Source organism: Camelus ferus, chromosome 11 (genome assembly GCF_009834535.1).
Source record: "Camelus ferus isolate YT-003-E chromosome 11, BCGSAC_Cfer_1.0, whole genome shotgun sequence".
In the NCBI taxonomy this organism is placed as follows: Eukaryota; Metazoa; Chordata; class Mammalia; order Artiodactyla; family Camelidae; genus Camelus; species Camelus ferus.
In genome coordinates, this window is record NC_045706.1 from 25,091,705 (window position 1) to 25,113,359 (window position 21,655).

Genomic DNA, 21,655 nt, shown 5'->3' on the forward strand with positions numbered 1-21,655 from the left:
CCTCTCCACTCCTCCCCTGCCCCATTCCCCACAGCTGAGTTGAGTCCCACCCTCCCCACCCTAATGCAGTGGGATATCCTGAGGGTCTATGGCCTTTGGCAGCTGTGAGGAGAAATTTCCTGCCCCCACCCACTGGGAGCCCTTCTTCCTCAGGCCAGCCCAGGTCTGAGCTTTGTCTGCCCCTCCCCCACACTGTTTTCTTACCTTGAACATCCTGACTTGCCCCAGCCTCCCCTCAGCTCAGGTTTCCTTAGGGGGCACATGGATGGTGTCCCCACATTACACCAAGTTTTGGCAAGTCCAGCCCAACTCTGACAGACTTTCTGTCACACTTCCCTACAGCCACTTAATCCACACGTTACCATGTAATGGAATACCTTCCATTTAGGAAGGTGGAGGAGGTCTCCCCTAGGCGAGATTACACATGATGACAGTTCCTAAAGGTAGGGGCTGGAATTCAGGCTAAAAGGGTAAGGCCACAAGACTGGGATGGAGGGGCTGGGGGGTGACAATCAGAAGTTACACAGCCAGGGTCTGCCAGCCTAGGTTGTGGGCTGCCCCAGCAGCAGTGGAAAGGAGGAAAGCGAGAGGCTCTGCTCCCACAAGGATTCCCACCTTCTCTCTGTTCAGCAGAAGGAAACCTGCCCCTGAATCAAGCTGGGGGGCCAGGCAAACAAGGCGAGAGGGAGCTCGTCTCCTTTGCCCTCTTTGGCTTCTCTTTGCACTCTTTTGTCATTTGGGGGCTACTCAACATCTGTATCCCCTTCCTAATAGCATCCTATTTCCTTTGGAGGACTGTTTTAAAACGTATCCTGGATTTTGTCTTTATTCAGATGTGATGAGGCCAGCTGATCAAGAGATGACTGCCAGTGCAAAGATAATTTATTACTCATAGTTCCCAAGAGGAGGGGGCATGCCTGCCCCACAGGGCCTCTTGGGGAAGCAGCAGGGTCAGCCAGGAGGTGGGGGCATGGGCACAAGCCTTATCGTGGTTTCTGTGAAACAGTCAAGGCAAGGGAGGGCAAGCAGATTTAGAATTTGCAAATTTGAATAATTTCAGCAGGCTCTGGGCTATAGGGAGGTCTGTAGTTGTCTGGTATCTGGTCCTGGGATGATTAGGTCAGAGGGATATTGTCTCCATCTCCTGGAGTGTAAGAGCCAAGAGAAGATGGTTTGGAGTAGGGGCTCTGGATTGGTTGGTTTATATAAGAAAGACATGCTTCCCGTTTTGCGATCTCTAAGAACGGGTTAACCCTAAGATAAGCAGTCTTTCCCAGTCAATAAGGCCCCAGCTACCAGAGTATCAAGAATGTAGAAAGTAAAAAATTATAATACAGGGACTTAGTCCAGTGATATCAGATAGTATATTGGTGGGATGGTAAATGCAGGCATTCTTCCTCCATTGACAAAACCAGAGAGATAAGAGTGAAGCCAGAATGGTGGGCGCAGTTTCTGTGTCTCATAGTCACTCTTAAGGAACTGAGAACTTAACCTTTCACAATGTCAAAAAGACCATCTTATGCCCCAGCTCCTGCAGCACAAATGCGCAGCACGCCATAGAGTTATCTTGCCCACTAGAGGCTAGGGGAACCCTGGGCACTAACAGCCAGGTCATGGTGTCCTCTGGTATTATGATTCAAAACCCCAAAGATAAAGCACTGGTGCCACCCACGAGGGCTGGCAGAAAAGTCTAGGACCAAGTGAAGGCTTCTTACCCTGACCTAACACTGTGGGAAGCTGGCAAGATTGTTGGTGGCATATGGCAAGATCTCACTGACGAAGAGAAATAAGGATATTTAAACAACTATAAAGCAGAAAATATAGAGTAGAGTGAATTTATGAAGGCCTGTCATAATTCCCCTAAATCCGTCCTTACACAAGTGAAAAAAATCACACAGGAGCTGCTTTAGAGGAAGAAACAATCTCACATAGAGAAAAAAGAATCTTACAAGAGCATTCAGCCTGCTAAAGATCCAGAGGATTATGACGATGGCTTTTTAATTAATTAGACTTTTTTAGAGCAGTTTTAGGTTCACAGTGAAATTGAACATGAAGCACAGAGAGTTCCTGTATACCCCTTACCCCCACCTCACTTCCACAGTCTCCCCCTCACTATCAGCGTCCCCTACTTTTTTACAATTGGTGAGCCTGCACTGACACATCATCATGGCCCAAAGATCATAGCTTACAGTAGGGTACACTCTTTTGGTGTGAACCCCATTCCATGGGTTTTGACAATTGTATAATGTCATGTATCTACAATTATTGTATCATATAGAATGGTTTTTCAACTCAAAAAATTCCCTGTGCTCTGCCCATTTATCTCTCCCTCCTCTCTAACCCCAGGCAACCACTGATCTTTTTACTGTCTCCAAAGATTTGCTTTTTCCATAATGTTATATAATTGGAATCACCTAGTATGTAGACTTTTCAGATTGGCTTCTTTCAGTTAGTAATATGTATTTAAGTTTCCTCCATGTCTTTTCACAGCTTGGTAGCTCATTTCTTTTTGGTGCTAATGATATTCCATTAACTGAAGGTACCACAGTTTACTTACCCATTCACCTCATGAAGAACATCTTGGTTGCTTCCAAGTTTTGACAATTATGAATAAAGCTGCTACAGACATCTGTGTGCAGGTTTTTACATGGACATACATTTTCAATTCCTTTGGAGAAACACCAAGGACCATAATCGCTGGACCATATGGTAAGAGTATGTTTAGTTTTAGAAGAAGCTGACAAACTGTCTCCAAAGTGGCTGTACTATTTGGCATTCCCATCAGCGATAAATGAGAGGTCCTGTTGCTCCACATCCTTGCCGACATTTGGTGCTGTCAGTGTTTTGGGTTTGGCCACTCTAATAGGTGTGCATTAGTATCTTGTTTGAATTTGCAATTTTCTAATGACATACAATATTAAGCATATTTTCATATTGCTTATTTTCCATCTGCATATCTTCTTTGGTGACCTTCTTTTCAGATCTTTTGTGTTTTAATCAGAATTGTTCATCTTACTGTTGAGTTTGAAGAGTTGTGCATTTTAGATAGCAGCCTTTTATCAGATATGTCTTTTGCAAATATTTTCTCCCAGTCTGTGTCTTGTCTTCTCATTCTTTGGTAATGTCTTTTGCAGAGCAGAAGTTTTTAATTTTAACAAAGCCCAGCTTATCAATTATTTATTTCATGGGTCATAACTTTGGTGTTGTATCTAAAAATTCATTGTCAAGTTCACCTAGATTTTCTCCTATCTTATCTTTTGTTGATGGCTTTTCAATGAAGCATACAGAATTATCTCTTTCCAGAGAAACCACCACCTCATCAGTACGATGCTTAGTGAGAGTGTGGTGCCGGACTTACAGTCAGTTATCACAACAGCTAGAAGACAGGTCCTCAAACTACAGGTCTGGGTCTTAATAGTTCATTAGCAAAAACTAGAAGCTGAACTTTTTCAAATAGAGGAGCAACACCAGGACAAGAAAAGGAAATTCCTGGAAAGGACAGATTCATTCAACCGTGAACTCCAAAGGTCATATCATTTGAAGGTAAAAGTGGATCTGGAGAAAATCACAGCTGAAATGGCACAGGCAGAGGAATAGGCCTAAAAAGGCAGAGAAGGGGAGAAAAAGGCAGCAGAGCAAGCTGACCTCGGTCCCAGCAGTATCGTTCCTGCAGAAGAGCAAGGAGCTAATAAAACCATTTTAGCAGATGTCACTAAAGTGTGTTGAGAAATGGCCCCTTCTACCCCCTAGTTCCTATATGTGTTCAGTGGACTAGTGGCGATCCCAGGCCAGGCCCACTCCTCAGCTAGGAGGGTTTTGGTAGGCAGTTAGCCAATGATCATTCAACACATCACACATAGGCCTTGATGTCTGGAGCACACATATCATCCCCTCTTATGCACAGTAATAACTGCTGGTGAAGCACCAAATGTTTAGAAAGTAGTTTAAGGTTTTGGAAAGAGAGAGGATGATGGGGAGAATGTCTGGGCTGCAAACTCTGACGAGCCAATTACCACGTAAGGAATTCAGAGCTGCTACACACTCCCAGGAAAACCCACTGAAGAGTTTGTCTCTGTAGCCACCTTAGAGAAGGTTCATTCATTCAGTCAATGGCTCCATGTCAGTTCTGTGTTACGGGTTGGGGCACAACTGGAATAAGAGATTCAAGGTCTAATCTAGTCCAAAACAAATGATGTCTTGGTTCTGAAGTCAGACCAAAATAACAGTGGCTTGAACAAGGGAGAAAGGTACCTCTTAGTCACGTAAAGGTTCAGAGTTAGAGAAACCAGGGTTGGTGCAGAAATTCTGCTCCATGAAGTCTGCAGGGACTGTATCTACTAGGGTTCAATAAGAGAAGAAGAACCACTATATCATGGGATCAATAATTTATTATAGAAATTAGACTTTATTCAATCATTGGAGGTGCTAGAGAAGTAAAGATCACAAAAGGGAGTTGGAGGATCGTGGGAAAGTCACTACTTAGCCATTGAGAAGAACAGATTGTGTGTATGCTGGGGGACAAGCCAGAGCTCCCAGGGAAATAAGGAAGCAACGTATGTCAGTTTCCTGGATGGGGACAGAGAAGGGTCTGCTGTAGAAGTCTGTGAAAAGATGTTGTCTCTTCACAGATAGTACTTCTGCAAGTTCTTGCCCAGTGTCTAGGGGTGGGCCTCAGGTCTCTGCTGTTTATCAGGGCTGGCAATGAGGAAGAAGAGCTGGGCACTCAGGAATTTGAGTAAGGACAAGTAGGAACACTCTGGCACATTTGTGTCTATCTCTTCCTGCTTCTAGCCATGACAACTTCAGAAGCATAAATCCTTCAGAGCTATTTTACTTCCAGCTTCCAAATCTTGAGCAAATTTCTCCTTAGCTCAATTCTAGCCAAGAATCATACAGGGAAGGGTGTTTTAAAATGTACTTCCAGTTTAACCAAGGTGACAGTACAAAACCACCACAGGGACCTAGGTTCCTTGTAGCTTACTGCTCGGCGTTCTCACCTCCTGTTAACCACTCCATGTTGAATCTCCAGAGGAAAGGTAAGTCCACCTCGGAGAGTGGCATTTCAGGAGTAGCAGAACCCACATTGAAACCCAGTGGGCTCCTCCAAAGTCATGTCCTCTCCAGCCTAAGCAAATGGGGTGGGGGGTCATTGGAGGTGGTGGCAAAATAAAGAATTCAGATAGTAGCAGTTCCCTTCCTAGGTACACTCCACCAGTCAAGGGAATGATGCCCCAGGGGAACATGAGCTCATAAAGAAAAACAAGAAGACATTGAGTAGTGCAATCTCTATAAAAGAAAATAAAAAAAAAAAGAACATCCTATATGAAATGAAGCAGAATTAGTGGACCAGCAAGAACAAAATGTTAAAATAATCATAATAAAAGCCCTCTAAGAGATTATGGATAATAATATAAATTTGAAATAGGGAATGAGAATGTATAAAGGAGCTATCAATACAAAAAATATAACAGCTGAAATGAAGAATTCAATATGTAATTTGAATGGCAGAATAGATTCAGACTGAGAATTAATTCATAAATGGGATGACAAGGTTGATGAACTTTCCCAAAAGGTATCAGGAAGGAATAAAGAGATGAAAAAATACAAGGGTAAAGTTAATAGATATGGAAGATAGACATGCCTTTAAAATGAAAGTTTCAGAAGAAGAGGAAAAAAAGCTGGAAGGAAGGACATTTTTCTTAAAATAATGAGTTAAAGAATTCCAAGAATTTCCTAGAATTAGAGAAAAGTGTAAGATTTCAGGCTGAGTACCAACAAGATAGATTTAAAAAAAAAAACCTGAACATTACAGTAAAATTTAATAAAGTATGAGACAAAAATTCTAAAAGCTTCTAGAGAATCATAACAAACAAGCAAACAAACATGAAAAACAACACACATACAAACTACCCACTGGGAACAAGTATCACACCGACATTGGTTTTTCTCAGCAGCAATACAGAATGCAAGAGAAAGAGCTTTAGGACTAAACTTTTCATGTAAAAGTGAAATAAAGATATTCTCAAACTCTCAAAGTCTTAGAAGATTTACTTACCCAAAGGCCCTCTTTGAAAACACTTTTGGAGGAAGTACACTAGCAAAGAAAATCCCAGAGAACACTATAAGATATGAGAATGAAGGTTGACTAAAGAATTTAGTGAGGTATGTATTTGTCTAAATAAGTAAGCCTAAAAATGAAAAGACAAAAAGCTATATCCATCACTGAGCACTAAAATTCTAGATCATACAACATGACAGGGGTATGTGTCTGGAAGGGTGTGGAGTGAAGTCCATTGCGAGGTGAGCACACACTTTTGTGGAGGGAAATATATAGTTATTGATAAGCTAAAAATTGATAAAGGAAAACAAAGACAAGTAAGGGTTATCATAAGCTAGGGGTAACACCAGAAGAATGAAAACAGAATGTATAACTTTCAAATCAACAAAAGAAAATTCAATCTATCCAATGAAAGTTATGGAAGGAGAAAAAAGAGAAGAAATTCAATATGGTAAATAGGAGATATAAAATAAGATGTCTGACATAGGTCTGAATATAACAGCAAATAAAATAAATAAATGGGCTATCCTGACAAATCAAAAGACAAAGAACCTCAGATTAAAAGTAAGTAATACATTGAAATAAAATGTTATCAATTTAAAAGGGGATGCAGAAAGGCTGAAAATAAAGAGAAAAAAGATAAACTAAAACATCAACCAAAATAAAGTCACTGTATCAGTTTTCATAACAGACCAAAAAGATTTTAAGGTGAAAAACATCATAAAGGACAAAGAAGGACAGTATATATTCGTAAAAGACTAAATTAAAAAGGTCTAATGGCTATGACTACAAATGCACCTAGTGATATAGATGAAAATATATAAATAGCAACTGACAAAACCTGGGTTTGGGGTGGGACTAGATAAATCAACCATGGCAGTTAGAGATTTTTAATAGCTCTTTCCTAGAACTGATAGTTGAGGTAGACAAAAATTAAACAAAGACATAGAAATTTAGACAATACGTTAATAAGCTCAAATTAACAGGTATATATAGAGAAATTTACTCCTCAAAATTGGGACTATTTATGAAACATTAGCAAAATTTGACCAAGTAGTAGATCATAAAGGAAGCTTCAATTAATTTCAAAGAATCAACATAAAAAAAAGTTCTCAGACCACAGTATAATAAAATTAGAAATTTACAACAAAATGGTAACTTTAAAAATCCTCTATGTCTGTAAACTAAGGTAATACTTTCAAATTACTTTTGGTTTAAAAAGGAAATGATAAGGAAAACTTAAAAGTATTTGAAAATAATCAATGAATGCACTGCATGTCATAATTTGTGGGACAAAATTAAAATAGTACTTAGAGGAATATTTATAGCTTCAAATATGTTTATCAGAAAATAATAAAGAGTTAGAAAGAAATGAGCTAAGCATTTAACTCAGGAAGATAAAAAAGCAGCAGAATGGGGGGAAGGTATAGGTCCATAGTAAAGTGCGTGCCTAGCCTGCACAAGGTCCTGGGTTCAATCTCCAGCACCTCCAATAATAAATAAATAAATAAACCTAATTACAAACCACGCTAAAAAAAAAAAAAAAAAAAAAGCAGCAGAACACACACAAACATACAAATGTGAAGAACAAAAATCAAAGACAAGGAAAAAATCAGTCACATTGAAAATTACAACAAAAAAAGAACAGATTAACAAAACTAAAGCCCTGTTCTTTGAATCAATTGACAAGATAGGGATATCTCTGAAAGATTGATCAAGGAAAAAGGAAGAAGATGCAAATAAACAAAATAAAGAATAAAATAAGGGGAAATAATTACAGACACAACAAAGATTATAAAAATAGTCAAAGCAATTAATACTATGTGCTGTAAATAGACATGTAAATAATCTAGTGGAACAAAATAATGAGCCCTGAAAAAGACTCATTTGTCTGCAAATACATGCGATATAACAGAAGTGGCTCTGCATGTTCTGAATTAGTTGGCTCTCCAAATAGGAAAACATCAGATTCTTATTTCATATCATATATACAACAAAACTTAGACGTATTAAAGACTTAAATGTGAGAAGCAGAACTAAATTTTTTTACGAAAAAATAAGGATTTTATTTTTTAGAATCTTGGGGATAGGGCAAGATTTCTTAAACAAGGAATGAAAGCTCAGATCATTAATGGAAATACTGATGTATTTGCCTATATTCAAATTTTTAAATTGCATATGAAAATGACACAGGCAATGTTGAAACACAAGGCATAGACTGGGAGAATAGACTTACTCGCACATAACTGACAGAGGGTCGGGACACAGACTACTATAAAAGGAATTCCAACAAGTCAATAACACACAGCCCAATAGAAAGGACAAACTCAACAGCCAACGTGCATGTGAAAGAATGTCCAACCTTACTAGAAGCCAGGGAAATGTAAATTTTTAAACATGAGACCAATTCAGAAGAATTAGATTGGAAGATTGTTTAACATCTGACCAGAGCAAGTGTTGTCAAGGAAGTAGGGAACGAGGGACTCACATGTTGATGGGAGTATAAGTTCATGTATGAGTTTAAGTGGAAGATGTGCATGCCCACAGCCCTGTGTTTCACTTCCAGGTGTACATCCGGAGAAACTCTCACCTCTGTTCACAAGAAGACATGGACTAGAATATTCACCACTGATTGATTGCAACAAGTTTATAACAACCTAAATGGCCATCAGCAGCAGACTGGAGGTACAGCCACATGGCGGAGTTCTATACAGCAGTTAAAATGAGCTGGAGCTACACCCGTTTACATGGATAATCTCCAGAATGTAATATGGGAAGCCAGAGAGAAGTTACAGAATCATAAGTGCCTTATATCCTATTTATATTGAGTTTAACTTTTTGAAGACAAAATCATGAGATAGTTAAGGAAACAAAAATGGGGTGAAAGTGTAAAAGTGTACATGGGAATGATAAACACTAAATGAATGACAGTGGTTTCCTCTGGTAAAGGAGGGAGTGGGGTGGGACAGAGGAGAGGTACCTGGCAGCCTCAGTTGTATCTATAATTTTTTCAAAACTTCTGTAGCCAATATTTTCTAGTATTAAAATTTGCCAAAGTTAGTGGATACACAGATGTTCTTACATTGTTCTCTTTTCTTGTTTGTGTGTTGGGAAATTTCATAAGTAAACAACAAAATTACAAGTAAACAAAAATTAGAAGTGGCTTTATGCCAATAAAATTTTAAATCCAGAAGAAATGGATGTTTATTGAAGTATATAAAATGCCAAACTTTGAACAAAAAGAAATAGAAAATAAGCCAACAATCAGTAAAATGATTGAAATGATAATCAAAATTAACTCCTTTAAACATTTTTTCTCAGCTCAGGTTGCATCGCAGCTAGGTTCTACCAAGCCCGCAGTACTAAGCATGTCTTTTTATTCTGATGCTTTGATATCTGGGGCCTTGCTAACCCTGGAAGAGACTGACCTCTGGGGGGCCAGTCACGTCCTAGAGCTAGTAAAGGACTCACCTGGGAGCACACCTTTCATATGCAAACTAACTAATCCAGAGCTCTCCCACCCCACGCCCTCCGTTCTGGGCTCTTTCACTCCAGGCCTCTATTCCCTTGCCCTAATCACCCAGCACCCGGTACTAGGCTGCTAGACACAGCCCCTACACCCAAAAGCCCGCTGAAATGATTTAAACTAGCCAATTCTAAACCTGCTTACCTTGCCTTGCCTTATCTCCTCCTGGTCTTACGCTTCAGAGCAACCCAAATTCAGGTCCATGAGGGACCATGTATGAGTGCTGTTTGCAGCAGCAGAGAGCTGGAGGCACCCTAAGCACCCATCATTAGGAGAATGAATAAGTAAACCACGACAGATAGATGCATTCTGTGGAGTAAATAGGTAGCAGTTGAAAGCAATGGGTTCGAGGTATGTAGAATAACAGGGATTAGTCTTAAAAGTGGTGAAAAAAAGTATGGAATAAAAAGAGATCTGAAATGCACACACATTCAAAACACAATATAGTTTTCAAAGACACATCTATACCCAAGGACATGGGCCAAATATAATACAGTAAGTGTCTCTGGGGGAAAGCAGAAATACGGGCACTGACGGAGATGAAGGGAAGAAAAATAAGTGCATGTATATATATATAAAGAGAAGGCCTTGTATGGCTCTGGTTCATCGGGACCCATTACAGTCAACTGATGATTTAGCCCCTTTAGAAGATGACAGTGAAACAAAAGGTGGACCAGTCTGAAGGTTCTGAAACTATGTTCCTCAGAACCCCTCAGAGACAAGGAGGCTGGGAGAGGGAGATGACAAGGCAGGCAACGAATGCTCAAAGCCCCCTGTCTCTACTTCATGAGAGAAGCACAAAGAGATTATGTTTGACAATGAGGAAAAAAAAAAGAACGATAAAGGAAAATCCATACAACTTATTTGTATAGTTTAACAATTAGTTATAAAACCAATACCCCATCATGCAGAGCAAGAAGTAAAATAGAGCCCAGGGGATGGAGGCCCCAGTTGCTCTGGACCCCAGGAGGCTGCCCTCTCTGTGCCAGGCACTGAACGGGGCACAGGTGGTTGCGATCTTATTCCTGGAGAGGACGGTCCCCAGTAACTGACCCACAAAGTCCATCAGTGGCTGTGCTTCCTCCACCTGGAAATCCTTCCGCTGTCCCTTTTCTGACCTTATCAGGCCCTGTGCCTGTCAGCCCTCCACCTCAGCCAGACTCCTCCCAGGAGAGAGTTAAATAGAGTGCTGACTTCCTGCCAGCCCCCACCTGAACCCAGGTTTATCTCTGGCTCAAAGCCATCTGTCAGGAAATGGCCCCTCTCCCTTTGGGAGGTACCTGTCTGTCTGCCTGTCTCAGCGCTGGTTTATAGATCTTCATGGGGGAGAAAAGGAATAAGGTTGCCTGTGAATATTCCTTTTTCCAGGGACACCTATAAGTAGCATCCCACAAGTAAGACGTTAGATCTTTTAATCTCTGTTTCACGGATGATGACCATGGAGTGGATGTGACTTGCACAAGGTCACCTGCAGAGTGAGGACCAGACAACAGATCCGTCTCACTCCAGAGCATGTAGCCATCAAATCCTCTCCAGAAGTCATCAGGACAGAGACTGTGGGGTTCTCAACAAAGAGTACATTCCTAACTCAGGAAGGAGATTTGTGGGAGAATACCTTCTCTTCATCCCTGGAGAGGGACTGGGGGCCTGGCTGGCAGTGGACAGGTGCAGAGAAATGAAGCTCTGCTGGCCTAGATGGCCCCGAGACATCGTTGGCCAGTACCTCGTCCCCATGGGAGCTGCTCTTGGAAACAGGCCCTGTGGATGCCTGGTGTGGGTGAGAAGAACCAGGAAGGGTGTAAAGAACATAACTGGTGGCTATTTTGGGAAACTGGAGTTATTTTGAGGTGGTAAGAATTCAGAGGAACAAATCCTGAGTTTTAAGAGAAAACACCAGAACAAGGCTGTCAGGAGTCACTTAGGCTCCGACACACACTAGCCTTGGCAGGGGCTGCGGATGTCTGGGCGCACTTTGCAATAGCTTTGTAATGGCCCTTAAAGGGCAGGGCTCTACTTTGCAGCTCCAGAGACAGGAAAACACAGTAACAGGGGACGAGCTCCCCCTTGTGGCCTTTTGGGGTGATGGCAGCTCTGAACTCAGGCCCAGGGGTCTGGGGAAATTCACATGCCATCCAGAACTGATGAAGCATTTACAGTGCATTGGGCCTTGCACGAGCCACTTACCCCTACCGTCTCCCCTTCACAACAGCTGGTGGAAAACTGCTTCTTTTCACCTGGGCTCGTCCTCCACCTTCTGCCCTCAGTTGTGAGATGAAGCCTCACTTCCTCCCAGGGAAGCCTCACTTCCTCCCAGGGGAGCCTGCTGACCCTGCCCCTGGATCCTGTACCTCTGCTGGTGCTTCTGGAGAGCCTGGCTGTCTCTCTGCCTCTTGTTGCACTTCCCCATGATTCGTTTATCTGATTGTTTAGCTGATTTGTTGGATCAATGACTGTAACTTCCAGCTTACTTCCCATTACATCCCTGCCAGAGAGAAGGGGCTGAATTCATTTTTGTCAGATGAAAAACTGATGAATGAGAGACTATCCCTGGCCTGTAGCTTGTACACAGGGTCCACACCACAGCAGTGGCGTTATGCACTGCTTCAAACTGCCGCTCACTTTAGGGAGAATGTCTCTGAAGACCATTAACCTCGAAATCACTTCTCCTTGCAGAACCCCAAATGACTACATATATTCATCTGTATTTACGCCATTCTCTCATTAGTAAGACACAGGGAGAAAGGAAACAAGAGAAGAATTTTAGGACATAACCATCTAGTGTTGGGACCGAGTCCCTGAGAGTTGGTCTTGGGCATGGTCACTGAAGTAGGGGGAGAGGGTCTGTCAGAGAATGTCACCCAGAGATGAAACCCAAGAGGCCATTTAAGCTGGCTCTTCAAACTGGGGTCCAAGTTTGGTGGGGTCAGGGATCACACTGTTGATCTCTCACTGTATTTCCTTTTGTGAGGTTTTAATAAGTGACTTTGGCCTCTCCCAGCCAGAGGTTTCTCCTCGTTGATCATCTGCATGTAGTGGTGGAAATGGCAGCAGTGCCCCGAAACCCTGGGCTCCCCAAACGTGCCATACTCTTTGGCACACTCCAAAGCACTGGGAAGACTTCTAACAGTCCGTTTTCACAGATGAAGAAATTGAGACTCAGTAGTATAACTTGCTCACCATCACACAGCTGGTATGTGGCAGAATGGGGACAGCCATCCAAATCTGTGGTTCCAAATGTGTGCTCTTGACATTTTTTTTGAGTAAATAATATACTCACACAACACAAAATTCAAACAGTTCAAAGCAGTGACAAGCCAGCCTTCCTCCCACCTTCCCTCTCTGTCACTCTGTTGCTCTCCCTGGAGAACCAGAGCTATAAATTTCCTGGGTGTCCTTCCTGAGCTTTTCTATTCATATTCAGACCCACCTGTTCTCCCTCCCCACACGCACAAGTGCAGGGCAACCTAGCACACGTCCTATTCTGCATCTTGTTCTTTACACCTAACAATATACCTTAGAGTTTGTTCCACATCACTGTAATTAGAGCTCTCTCATTCTTTTCATGGCTGCACGTATTACACTGATGAATATACCTTAATTTATTGTCTGAGTTCTCTATTGATGGTCTTTTGTTTCCAATCTTTTGAGATTCCAAATAATGTTCCAATGAATGTTTGTTATATATGTCTTTTCATACATGTGCATGTATACCTGCACATCTTAAGCATTATACTTTGTTTGCTCGTTTGTATGTTGAGCCATTCATTCATCCAAGCCCTAAGGACACGAGATGAACTGTACCCAGTGTCCTCCCTGGAGGAGTGCTGCTCCTTGGCAGAGATGCTGAATGGGGCACAGAAGGAGTGCTGGCCACTCTCTCTCTTTGGAAGCCTGAGGCTGACGACTGGTCTGAGGATCGACCTTCTCCAGGCTCCTGAATGAATGCTGGGATTCAGGTAGACTACACTCTTCTTCATACTGCACTGCGCCCTTCCCAAGTCTTTCTGTGTGTGGTGGTTTTCCACCCTATTCCTCAATCTTTGAGAAGCATTCTCGGAGGCCAGTTAGAGACTCTTTGAAACAGTTGCAGCATGGGTGAGCACCCCCTTGCGGATCCCTGTGGCCACAGTGTGGGGAGACCCAGGATTGCTCTCCTCTCACCACCTTCTGGTACTGTGGAGCGCAGTCTCAAGACTCTTCCTTTGCCTTGGGTGCTAAAGGCAGAGGGAGAGTCCTCCCCAATCCTGCCCCCCATTAGAGAGTAGAGGCCAAATTTTAGGGGTATCCTGTGCCCAGGGCTTTAGGGTATAAAATCAAGAGAAGAGATATGGAATCAGAGAAATGGGAACATGGAAACCAAAAAACAAGAGAGGATCAAAGATGGAAAAATAGGTGCACCAAAATGGGCTAAGATCGCCACTAGAGAAAATTATAAAGACTATACTTTCTTCATTCTTTGGTTTAACAGACCTCTGTGAGTTCCCAGACTCACAGAGTTCCCCACCCACCGACCTCTGCAACCAAGACAGTGATGCTGAAACCAGCATCCAGCCAAGCAGGGCCTAAGCCCAGCCAACTTGGGCAGGGCCAGCCCCACATTGGGAAGACACCCCAAGTTGGACCGATGGCCTGGTGTGGCATTTGCACCTGTGGAGAAGAAAGGGAAAGCCAGGAAATTCCCAACTACAAGGGTGTGTGTGTGTGTGTGTGTGTGTGTGTGTGTGTGTGTGTGTGTTTGGCTCTCTCCAATTTGGGAGGAACCCCCTTTGCATGTGTCTTGGAGGGAGGCAGGATCTCATCTGCCATTAGAGAAGCTAAAGGGCCAGAGCTTTCCCTCTCTACCTGCTCTCGGCTAGCCTGTGGGCAGATGCCCAAGTTGAACCAGTTAATGCTCCTTTCAGGATGACTCAAAGGTGTAGGGACAGCTGAAAAATTATTCAAAGTGAGGGCAGTGGGGCTGGGAGCACGGCACCAGCCACATTAAGTGAGCAGTGGCAGGGATACCAGTGGGGACTCCCAACCAGACCACTCTTGTTGTTTGAACTTGGCTGCATTTGCTTCCTTCCTGGTTCCTGCACACTGATTCTTTTGGCATTTATGTGGATTCTATGAGCTACCCAAAATCTTTCCAAAAACTCTCTTTATGCTTTTATCTTTAGGGTATCCAAAGTTAATTTATGTGCTTGCTGTCAAGAACCCTAACTGGTACATAAATTGGTACAAGAAAAAAGATGGCTGGCAAAAGATTAGCAGGGGAATAGAGGGCATGGGGGTTGGTTATTTACCTTAGCTAGCGCTATTGGTATTCAGGAATGGGAATTATTAGCCTATGCTCTGTAATGCAAACCAGCTAATTAAATTATTGCCTGTGGTCACCTAAAATGAAATTTCCACAGAGGACAGGCTTAGGAGACCATTTGGGATGAGGAACCAGCTTCTAAAACCACAGCACAGCTTATGGAAATTGGATAACAAGCTTGAACCCTAAATTATCAGCTCAAAGTAATGACTTAAACCCATGGACTTTCTATCATTGCTTAAAAATGTATCTTATCTTTTGTAGTAACATAAATGAAAACCAATCTTGGAATTTGATCTAATGGTTCTTGAATTATAATGTTAGACAAATAGCAGTCTTATAAAATTAAGACATTGATGAGGAAAAGTGGGACCCCAGGAACCGGAACAGGCTATATAAGAGACACTCAGAGGGAACCCCAACTGCCACTGAGCCTCCTTACCAGCTGAAGCAGCTCCTCCCCATTGTCTGGCAATGCCCCTCCCCTGACTGACGATGCCCTGACTTCTCCTGGAGTTACCTTGCAAGAGGACACCATTTATCCTCATGGCCCACCCTTTCTGCTCAACATTTTATTCAGATATGACAAATTTTGGCATGCCAATTTGGGGCTGCGGGTGATTTTGTTTGAAGGAGCAGGTAGGTCACAGAAACCAGGCTCCCAGCTACTCAAGCTAGAACACCAACTTCAGAATCTTTTATAAGTGTCATACATCGTTAAATTCAGCCTGATCTAAAGTTACAATATCAGAAACAGTATCACCTCAAAGGAATCTGAAGACTCATAAAGATAGACACATTGGAGAAGATTCATTGGGTGCAGCTTGACCATCCCCCCAATTATGTCCCTGGAAAAAGCTCCATATGTTTTCTTCTCAAATAACTTAAAAAAAATACATTGGTGAAGGAAATACAGAAGCACCAAAAGCATTTTAGTAAGCTATGTTCTACAGGTCAGGGTGCCATTGTGAGGTGGTATGTGGCTCTTTGTTTCAAAGAAAACGAAGAACTCTGTGTACTTTAGACTAAGTAGTGACAGTTAATAGCAGAAGCAAATGAACATAAATAACACATTTGTCAACAGAGCTGACAGTTATCTCATGGACAAACGTCCCTGACTGTTATAATCATTTTGGCTTCTTCAAATTAATTGCCTGGAACCAAAATAGTCCACTAAGATGCCGCCCTGATAAGTATTTTTTTTTTTTAATTGTAAAAACTGGTGAGGAGAGGCTTGGTTGAGTTACTGTGGCAAAGTCTACTAATTGTTTTCCAATATCTAGTTTCCCCTTATCTCTCACAGAAGCAGAACCTCTGATTTTTAGCAGAACACGTGGTTACCAAGAATAAAGACTACATTTCCCAGCCTCCCTTGCAGGCATGGCCATATGACTAAGCTCTAACCAACAGAATATGAGTGGAAGTAACATGTTGTGTGTCGGAGGTTTTTAAAAAGTAGGGGTTGTATCTTTCTACTTCCTCTTTCTCCAACCTGCTGCTCAGAATATAAAAGTGGTTATGAGGCATTTTGGAATGTGGACAAGGGCAATACTCTAGTCATGGTGAGAAAACAAGATAAAGAGGAATGTAGGTCCTTGAGTGGCTTTGTGGAATAGAGAAATCATCCAGCCTTGGACAGCCTACATTAGGACAGTCACGTGAGAAAGAAATGAACTTTTACCTTACTTAAGACACTGTTATTCCAGGTCTCTGTTACTTGCAGGTAAGTAAGTAACAATGACAGATTAGTAAGCCTCAATGATAGAGAATGAGGTGCCTCCTTCAATTTCTGGACCTGAGTCATTTCAGAAACCCAAAGACCCTTAAGTAAAAGGAAGACAGAATGTCCTTAGTGAGGAACTCTGTAATAGCAGAAAAGGAATATTCTTTAATAATTATAGCCATCATTTATTGAATTTCATCATGTGCCAAGCACTGTTCTAAATTCTTTATATGTATTGATTTATTTCTTTGGTATCATACATATACCAAAGAAGTTGATCAATACCTTGCAGCAGATACAAAAATTAACTCAAAATGGATTATAAATCTAAGTGTAAAACTTAAAACTATAGAACATCTAGAAGAACACATGGGAGAAAATCAAAGACCATGGATTAGGTATAGATTTCATAGCTATGACACCAAAAGCACTATCCACGAAAGAAAAAAACTGATAAATTAAACTTCATAAAAAACGGTAAAATTTCTGCTCTTCAATAAACACCACTTAGAAAATTAAAAGACAAGCCATAGACCAAGGGAAATATTTGCAAAACATGTACCTGATCAAGGATTTATACCCAGGATATATAAAGAGCCCTTAAAACTCAGTAAAAAAGAACGTAAGCAACCCAATGTTTTAAATGGGCAGATGATTTGAACAGACACTTTACCAAATAGGCATATGGAAAGATGCTTAATGCCATTCATCATTAGGGTAATGCAAATTAAAACCACAATAAGATACCACTACCTTAAAATGGTTAAAAATTTAAAAACTGAACATACTAAGCATTGACCAGGATAACTATAAACTCTTATATATTGCTGGTGGAATAACAAATGGTATAGCCATTTTGGAAAACAGTTTGATGGTTTCTTATAACACTATACACAGGTAATTACCAAACAACCTAGCAATCCCTCTCCTGTGTATTTAATGAGAGAAAAATAAAACATGTACACACAAAACCCTGAACACAAATGTTTATACTGGCTTTATTCATAATTGCCCCAAACTGGCAACAACCTTAATGTCCTTCAACTGTGAATGGTTACACAAACTGTAGTAATCCATATAATGGAATATTACTCAGCAATGAAAAGCAGTGAATTACTTCCACAAACAATAAATGCTGGAGAAGGTGTAGAGAAAAGGGAACCCTTCTATACAGTTGGTGGGAATGTAATTTGGTACAGCCACTATGGAAAACAGAATGGAAATTCCTTAAAAAACCTAAAAATAGAGTTAACATATGATCCAGCAACCCCACCCCTGGGCATATATCCAGAGAAAACTAATCTGAAAAGATGCATGCACCCCAGTGTTCATAGTAGCACTATTTACAATAGCCAAGACATGGAAGCAACCTAAATGTCCATCAACAGATGACTGGATAAAGAAGATGTGGCATATGAACACGATGGAATACTACTCAGCCATAAAAAAGAATTAAATAATGCCATTTGCAGCAACATGGATGAGCCTGGAGATTGTAATACTAAGTGAAGTGGATCAGATAGAGAAAGACAAATAACATGATATCACTTATATGTAAAATCTTAAAAATGAGACAAATGAACTTATTTATAAAACAGAAACAGACTCACAGACATAGAAGACAAACTTGTGGTTGCCAAAGGGGGTGGGGAGGGATAAGTTAGGAGTTTGGGATTTGCAGATACAAACGGCTATATATAAAACAGATAAACAGGGTCCTACTATATAGTGCAGGTAACTATATTTAGTGTCTTGCAATAACCTATAATGAAAAAGAATATATATGTATAACTGAATCACTATGCTGTACACCAGAATCTAACACAACATTATAAATCAACTGTACTTCAATTAAAAAAAAGTAATCAACCACGGACACACAACAACATGGATGAATCTTAACTGCATCACACCAAGTGAAAAAAACCAGACTCAAAAGTCTACATACAGTATGATTCCACTGACATGACATTCTAGAAGAGGCAGACTATAGGGAAAGAAGATAGAGCAGATGTTGCCAGGAGCTGGGGATGAGGGAGGGGTTGACTACAAAAGGGTATGAGAGAATTTGGGGGGAGGGGGTGATCAAAATGTTCTATACCTTGATTGTGCAAATTCCTCCTCACCCTTCAGTGCAGCTTAGAGATCATGTCCTCCAGCCAGTCTTCCCTGATTGCCCCTCCCAGGCCAGTCTGGGAGCACCTCTTGCCAGCTACACTAAGAGTGGTATTCACCACACACTACTGCTGAAATTTGTGAGTTTCCACAGTGATAATACAAGTGGATGCATTTGTCAGGACACATAGTTCACTGAAAAGGGCGAACTTTGCTGTATGCAAATTGTATCTCAAACATGACTACAGGGGGAAAGCACTCTATGAAATAAGCACTTTACCCCCATTCTACAGTTTAAGAAACTAAGACACAGAGAGAATTCAAACACACAGTCCAGCTCCAGACCTGTGCTCTTGACCACAGAACTGTATTGATTTTTCCTCTTGGCCTTCCTTCAAGGAATCCTCAACCACTCCTACTCCCAGGGTAACTAAGCCTTAGAGAAAGAGAAACACTCACCTTTTTGAGAGATTATTAGTCACTGTCTTTCAGCTAACATGAAGGTCCCCGTGGTCCATCAGAGTGGAGGCTCATGGAACTTATCTGCCTTACAGCAGGCCCAGTGTAAAACCATTCCATGGTTATCATTCTTTCTATGCTCAGAAACTAGCAAAACAAAACAAAACAAAACAAAACAAAACAAAACAAAACAACACACTGGTAATCCAGTAGTTGGAAAGGCAAAATGGAAGCCCCTGGAGCTCTCATTGTGTACCAAAATAGTAAATCAAAAGCTACATCCTGGAGGAACTGTAAAAATTTTACCATAAAAGACTATAAAAGTGAAGGGTGATGATTCCTATCACATCTCCATTTAATTATCAAGAGATAACAGACCATACTAACACAACATTGTAAATCAACTATACTTCAATTTTTATAAAAAGAGAGAGAGTAGAACATGGATAAGGCTCAGAGAAAGTCCAGAGTTTCCGTGGCACATCAGGGTTCTATGTGGAGCCTGTGGCCTGTGATGATAGAATAACCACAGTGGAGGCACATCTCATGGTCCAGAAAAGAACCAAGAGTGTTTTGTTTTGGTTTTTTTCCCCTAAAGAAAACAGCCACTCACAGAAATCACTAGGTGTATATGAGACAGCAAGATGAACTGTGCTGGCTGCTATCTGATCTACCTAGCCATGTGCTGGCTGTACCCTTTAGAGTCCAACCTCAAGTGTAAGTGGAATATATGGAATCAGGTCCAAGTAGGTCTTGAGAGCATAAGTAAGTGTTCTGTACAGGCCACTCTCCAGGGCCTGGACTGGGGGTGGTAGGCGAGATGCCTAAGGTATAACATTTATAGAGGCACTCACTCAGGTGCTGACCCAGTACTTACACGACCCTGAGAGTGTATTTTTCACAACAGGCAGCCAACTTGCCTCATCCTCACACACACCGCAATATGCCACCCCTCACTCCATATCTATGATCTCATGTGGATCATCTAACACCAGATGACTGAGGAAGAAAAGTTTCCAGTCTAGTTTATAGTGCAATACACCAACTCTGGCCAGAAACAGACCATTGCTGTACAGTCACATTCAGGGGTGGCTCTGAAAAACAACAGAGAGGAGAGACCTTCCCAAAGGGCAGAATGTTAAACAGTGTATTTTGTGGCTCACTCTGTCTGTAGACAGGAGATGGCCTGAGGTAAAGATTTGCAGTGAATGTGTGGGAAGTGGCTAATGGTTTAGACAGATGATCAAGGACTTAAAAGGAATGAGATTAAAGACCTGGGGCAAGGAAGTGGAAAGAAAAAGTATAAAGAAGAATTTTGGGGATGGAAATAGAGTGTGAAAATATTTGTGTTTTATGAAACTGAGCACCAAAAGCCTCCCACTATAGAACGGGTTCTCAATCATCAGACGGACAAGATCGCACTCTGGATCTGAGTCCCCTTTCCCAGAGAACTCAGGGCCTGCTCAACCTCCCCTGGAACAGATGGCGCCATGATTGAAATGAAAGCCATACATGAATTCCACATCTCACACCAAAGTTAACCCGGTTACCATCACGGCAAAGTGGACAATTTTCCAGCAGCAGCAATCACCCCCAAGTCCCCTAAACTATTCTATAACTGCAGGTGAACCAGGGAGGGACCTAGTAGGAATTTTGGATATACCTTCCCTGATCATCAAGCTTCTACCAATATTATTCAGCATGAACTTACTCTATGCTTTATAGTTGTCTTATTTCTCACACAACATTGCTTCTTAACAAGAATTCACATTTGCAGCTTGAAAACGAGGCCAATGTCCATGAGATTCATCAATCTTCTGTATTCCACCATCCAGAAGCAGCTGACTCTACAGATCAATGGAATGGTATAGTGGAAACTACGGCTTGTTCCCAAAACCCATCCTCCCTTTCTCCTGAGCATATGGTTGTCCACATAGGGACTACATTTCCCTGACTTTCCTGCAGCTAGTTCTTCTCAATGGAGTGTGAGTAGAATTGAAAGGTACAGCTTTCAAGTCATCTTAAAGAGCCTGCCTCGGAGTTGCGGCAGCTTTGCTGCCAGCTGGCCAGGACCAACAACTTTGGAAGGCACCTGCTGATGATGGCAGAGCTTCCTTATTAGCTTTGGTCTCGAGATATGTTCACAGAGCAGAGCTATCTGCCTTCCCTGGTTGTAAGAGAAAAAAAAACACTTATCTTGTTTGAGCCATTGTTTTTGGTCTCTTTGTTGGAACAACTTAGCTTTTTCTGGCGGTATACTACAGTACTTCAAGGATGAGGCATATGCTATGGGCTAGTGATTAATACAGAATTCTATTTCTCCCATAGCCCAATTATATGGGTCCAGAAAGAGGGAGTAACACTTCCTACAAGTACCCAATGACCATCTCACTTCTTGTGACCCTTGTTTCTGCTAGATTAGTGTTAGGGAGTCCTCAAGGGAAGAAAGATCCCCCCAGGAGAAACAATATTTTT

The 21,655-nt window shown here is 41.6% G+C and overlaps 1 long non-coding RNA gene and 1 pseudogene across 3 annotated transcripts in view; one reads left to right on the forward strand and one right to left on the reverse strand.

Moving 5' to 3' along the window:
* Window positions 1–21,655, reverse strand: part of LOC116667055 — a 33,717-nt gene that overhangs the window by 9,562 nt on the left and 2,500 nt on the right. For all 3 annotated transcript variants that reach the window (XR_004323822.1, XR_004323824.1, XR_004323823.1), the window contains one exon: window positions 19,181–19,327. This is a non-coding gene — a long non-coding RNA (uncharacterized LOC116667055). The remainder of the gene's footprint in view (window positions 1–19,180; window positions 19,328–21,655) is intronic.
* On the forward strand, window positions 501–3,781 carry LOC102506548 (annotated as a pseudogene).